The sequence below is a fragment of the Otolemur garnettii genome, unplaced genomic scaffold, assembly GCF_000181295.1.
Source record: "Otolemur garnettii isolate 467f Iridium unplaced genomic scaffold, OtoGar3 scaffold00003, whole genome shotgun sequence".
Classification (NCBI taxonomy): domain Eukaryota; kingdom Metazoa; phylum Chordata; class Mammalia; order Primates; family Galagidae; genus Otolemur; species Otolemur garnettii.
Genome location: NW_003852398.1, coordinates 41,136,118 through 41,142,121, shown reverse-complemented (window position 1 = coordinate 41,142,121; position 6,004 = coordinate 41,136,118).

The window sequence follows — 6,004 nt, the reverse complement described above, 5'->3', positions numbered from 1 at the left end:
AAAAAAAAAAAAAAAAAAAAAATCTTGATACTTTATTTTTTCTTTTGATAAAGCCTTACTTTGTCATTCTCGGTAGAGTGCTATGGCATCATAGTTCACAGCAACCTCCAACTCTTGGGCTGAAGATACTGTCTTGCCTCAGCCTCCTAAGTAGCTGGGACTATAGGCACCCACCACAAGGTGTGGCTATTATTTTTTAGAGACAGAGTCTCACTTTGTCACCCTTGGTAGACATCACCAGTCACAGCAACCTCCAGCTCTTGGGCTTAGGCGATTCTCTTGCCTCAGCCTCCCAAGTAACTGGGACTATAGGACGTCTAGCTATTTTTAGATGAGGTCTCGCTCTGGCTCAGGCTGGTCTGAAACCTGTGAGCTCAGACAATTCAACTGACTTGGCCTCCCAGAGTGCTAGAATTATAGGCGTGAGCCACCTCGCTCGGCAATGTTTTAAAATTCCTAACACACATTATGACAGTACTAATTAACCATCAACATATTATGATTTGGTGCATGATTTTGTCCCCATGAATAGAGACTATTTCTTTATAGTGTTTAGCAGAATTAATCAGTGTCATAATTAGCACTCCTCCCAATCATGTTTCTCCATAGTAACGTTACATTGCAGTATATTTAGAAGGATAAGATTCGGGCAGGAGTAGTGGCTCAGGCCTTTAATGTCAACACTCTGGGATCTGAAGTGGGAAGATTACTTGAGGCCAGGAATTCAAGACAATGGGCAACACTGTGAGATGCATATCTATGAGAAATAAAAAGAAAACCAGTGGGGCATGGTTGTGTGTGCCAGTAGTCCCAGCTACTTGGGAGGCTAAGGTAGGAGGATGGCTTTAGCTCATGAGTTAAAGATTGCAATGAATGGGCAGTGCCTGTGGCTCAGTGAGTAGGGCACCAGCCCCATATACTGAGGATGGCAGTTCGAACCCAGTCCCAGCCAAACTATAACAAAAAATAGCCGAGCGTCGTGGTGGACAACTGTAGTCCCAGCTACTTAGTAGGCTAAGGCAAGAGAATCGCCTAAGCCCAAGAGTTGGAGGTTGCTGTGAGCTGTGACACCACAGCACACTACCAAGGGAGACAAAGTGAGACTGTCTCTAAAAAAGAAAAATAAAAAAGACTGCGATGAGCTATGATCATGCCACTGCACTCCAGCTTAGATGACAGAATGAGACCTTATCTATAAATAAAAAGTAATAATCAGAATGATAAGATTCTTAGCTGTTCAGCTGAGCACAATGGTGAGAACACCTGTAGTCCCAGCTATTCAGGTGGCTAGGGTAGGAGGACTGTTGAGGCCAGGTTTTCAAGTCCAGCCTGGGCAATACAGCCTAACCCCACCTTATTTGTGATAAAAAAAAAAAAAAAAAAAAGGCTGGGCACAGTGGCTCATGCCTGTAATCCTAGCAATCTGGGAGGCCAAGGCACATGGATTGCCTAAGCTTACAGCTTCAAAATCAGCCTGAACCAGAGTGAGACCTTGCCTCAAAATAGCTGGGCATTGTGTTGGATGCTTGTACTCTCAGCTACTTGGAAGGCTGAGGCAAGAGAATCAGATGAAACCAAGAGTTTGAGGTTGCTGTGAGCTATGATACCATAGCACTCTACCAAGGGTAACAAAGTGAGACTGTGTCTCCAAAATATATATATATATAAATTTTTTAAAAAAGTTATTTTCAGATTTCTCTGAGAATAAACTCTTCACTGGATTAATAATGTGAGACCCCATCTCTTTAAAAAAAGATTTCTCACTATGTCACCCTGGGTAGAGTGCTGTGACGTCCCGCCTCACAGCAACCTCAAACTCTTGGGCTGAAGCAATTCTCTTGTCTCAGCATCCCAAGTAGCTGGGACTACAGGCACAAGCCACAACACCCAAAAATTATTTTGGTTGCAGTTGTCATTGTTGTTTAGCTGGCCCAGGCAGGGTTCGAACCCTCCAGCCTCAGTGTATGTGGCTGGTGCAGTAACCACTGTGCTACAGGTGCCAAACAAAAAAAAAAAAAGATTTCTTAGCAATTCAAACTCTATTATACATAAGGGAGACATGCAAACTGGTATATCAAACTTCTCATCTGTGAATAAATTTGCTACAATGCATATTTATAAATAAACGTAGTATAAATCTAATGGAGGAAATGGTGGTAAAGCCTACAACTAGTTCTATTCTATCCCCAGCAGCCTACAGTAGAAATAAGGCCTCAAAGTGAGGGGAAGCCTATGTGTGAGGCCAGCATCTCCAAGCTACCCTGAAGAGCAAGAAATGGCAGAGAACTGCTGTAGGCTGGGCATATACAGAATACCTTTCTTCACTCTTTCTATAAACTGAACAACCTCAAAATAAAGATGCCAAAATTGCTACTGCTTCTTTGCATGGTAAGATTACCTGAAGGCTGACATTTTCTGTTTTCTACAGTGTGCAATCAGAAGAAAGGTAGTATTAGAGCAAGGATAAACCTCGAGGGAAGGTCTTTTTTTTTTTTTGAGACAAGAGTCTTACTTTGTCGCCCTTGGTAGAGTGCAATGGTGTCACAGCTCACAGCAACCTCCAGCTCTCAGGCTAGGGCAATTCTCTTGCCTCAGCCTCCTGAGTTGCTGGAACTACAGGCACCTGCCACAACACCTGGCTATTTTTGTTGCAGTTGCCACTGATGGTTTAGCTGGCCAGGCCTAGGTTCAAACCCATCACCCTCGGTATATGGGGCCGGCGCCCTACCCACCGAGCCACAGGTGCCGCCCTCAAGGGAAAGTCTTAAAGAAAGAGTGACAATGATAGCATGAGGGTACTACAAGCTAACGAGGGCTTTCAGGGGGTAATCTGGACACAACTAATAGCCAGGCAATGAACCTCATGTAATAAATCTAATTTTAGGTGGTTTTAAATATTTTGTTTTCCAGTATTTATAGCCATACTAGAAATTATTATAGATGTATGGATATTGGCCAGGTGTGGTGGCTCACACCTACAATCCCAGCACTTTGGGATGTGAAGCAGAAGGATTTTTTTTTTTTTTTGAGACAGAGTCTCACTCTGTTGCCCTCAGTAGAGTGCCATAGCATCACAGCTCACAGCTACCTCAAACTCTTGGGCTTAGGTGAGTCTCTTGCCTCAGCCTCCCTAGTAGCTGGGACTATAGGCACCCACCACAACGCCCGGCTATTTTTTTGTTGCAGTTTGGCTGGGGCTGGATTCGAACCTGCCACTCTCAGTATATGGGGCCAGCGCCCTACTCAATGAGCCACAGGCACTGCCCCAGAAGAATTGCTTTGAGACCAGGAGTTCAAGACAAGCCTGAGTAACATAAGAAGACTTCTCTAAAAATAATAGAAAATTAGCTGGACGTTGTGGTGTCAGCTTGCAATCCCCAGTACTCACAAAGCTAAGGCAGGTGGTGGAAGAAGGAAGGGAGGGAATGAGGAAGGAAAGAAGGAAAGGAGGGAGGGAAGAAAGGAAGGGAGGAAAGGAGGAATATTGTGGATTGGGGAAATATCATTTAGCTCCTTGTGTAATCTAGGACATTTTACCCCCAAGAAAACATAACATGCTAGCGAAAATGTCCCATGTATCAACTGTAGAGGAGGCAAAACTACTTCAATCCAGTCTCTGGCTGGATCTGAGAATTAAATTGGGATAAAACAAATTAATAGGAAGAAGTATATGCATTTATACAACATTAACAAGTATTACCTGACCTAGGAACTCTCATAAGGAACTGAATATCCAAAGAAATGGCAAAACTCAAATGTTTTTAGATAGATTGACTAAAGAGAGGTAACTGTGAAAAAGTAACTAAAAAAAGGTAAGAATTATTTTTAACAATGTCTTTGTACAAAATTCTATTGATCTAGTCTTTGTTTCTTTTCTCCTAGAATAGGGAGGACAGCCATCAGATAGGTATTTCATCTCCTATTTTTAGGAAAAAGCAGGATGAAGGAGGCTCACCCCTGTAGTCCTAATACTCTGGGAGGCTGAGTCTTGTGGCTTGCCTGAGCTCAGGAGTTCAAGACCAGCCTGAGCAGAGTGAGACCCCATCTTTAAAAATACTCAGGGGCTGTGGTGGGCACCTGTAGTCCCAGCTACTTGGGAGAATAAGGCAAGAGAATCACTTGAAACCAACAGTCTGAGTTAGCTGTGAGCTATGATGCCATGGCACTCTACCAAGGGTGACAAAGTGAGACTCTGTCTCAAGAAATAAATAAAATAATAAAGGAAAAATAAAATTAACCGACTAGCCATATTCCTTGGATTTAACTTTTCTCCAATCATGGGTGAAATTTCAGTTTTTATACTATATATTGAACTCTATGTTGTTGAACTCAAACCAGATTTTGTTTGTTTTCACTTCTTTTTCAACACATGTAGTTCTTTTTTTTTTTTTAGAGACAGAGTCTCACTTTTGTTGCCCTTCATAGAGTGCTGTGGTATCACAGCTCACAGCAACCTCCAGCTCTTGGGCTTAAGTAATTTTCTTGCCTCAGTCTCCCTAGTAGCTGGGACTACAGGCACCTGCCACAACGCCCAGCTATTTTTTTGTTGCAGTTTGGCCGGGGCTGGGTTTGAACCCATCACCCTTGGTATATGGGGCTGGTGCCCTACTCACTGAGCCATAGCCACCGCCCTTTTTTTTTTAAATCTTCTAACCAAGATTTCACCTGATTCCTGATTTTGAGGTTGATTGTGTGGCACCCTTTGTTGCAAGGGGCCCAGTAGGCTGCTTCCACCTCTGCATCCTCAGGTGTGAACTGGCCACAGAGCCCTCTCAACAATAGTAATGGATCCATGGCTCAGCGCCTAGGGCGCCAGCCACATACACCGGAGCTGGCAGGTCCTAGGCCTGCCAAACAACAATGACAACTACAACCAAAAAACAAAGGTGATGAATCCAATTCTTCATTTTATGGCATCCACTGTTATCCTAAATAACCATTATACCCAGGGTGCTGCTGGATAGGTACTTGCAAGGCACTGTGCCATCAATAAAGTTAGGAGGCTGGATACCCCAAGGCCCATGATGCCAGTCAGGACTCGGTGCATTTCATGCACCTGGGAAAGTAGAAAGTATTGACTAGCAGTAAATTTAGTCTAGAGTAGGAATTTTGGGGGGGAAGGGGAGAACAGAATCTCTCTCAGTTGCCCTGGGGTTGAGTGCCATGGTGTCATAGCTCACAGCTCAAACTCTTGGGCTCAAGTGATTCTCTTGCCTCAGCCTCAAGAGTAGCTGGGACTACAGGTGCCCGCCACAACGCCTGGCTATTTTTTTAGAGAGGGAGTCTTGCTCTTACTCAGGTTGATCTTGAACTCCTAAGGTCAAGCAATCTGCCAGCCTCAGCCTCCTAGTAGGGTAGGAATATTTTGAAGACAACCATTTCTGAAAACAGGTGAATGTTTTGTAATCTTGTAACCTATCAGGGGGAATCTAATGCATGGTGATTGGTGACACTCCTAATGTTAGTTCTTGATGTAAAAGTATAAAACTGACAAAAGGAAATAGGTGACTGGGTGCAGTGGCTTATCCCTGTAATCCCAGCACTCTGGGAGGCGGAGGCAGGTGGATAGCTTGAGGTCACAAGTTTGAAACCAGTCTGAGCAAAAAGCAAGACCCTGTCTCTGCTAAAAATAGAAAAACTGAGGCAAGAGGAGGCTTGAGCCTAAGAGTTTGAGGTTGCTGTGAGCTATTACTCCACAGCACTCAACCTAGGATGACAATGAGACTCTGTCTCCAAAAAAAAAAGAAAAGAGAAAAAGAAATAGAGGAGAAGAGCAGTTCTTTGAGGAGATAATCCCTGCAGCTCTCCAGTATTGCTGGCTTTTCTTTATAATAAATGAAATTGTTGATGTGTCATCCATTTCTCCATTGACTGGCTTGACTGACAGGCTGACCTACTCATTGGTCTGGCAGCATATTTATTTATTCAATCACTTAGTAAGTTATTACTGAGTGCCAAGGCTACACTATGACTTTCTTTTTTTTTCTTTTCTTTTTTTTTTTTT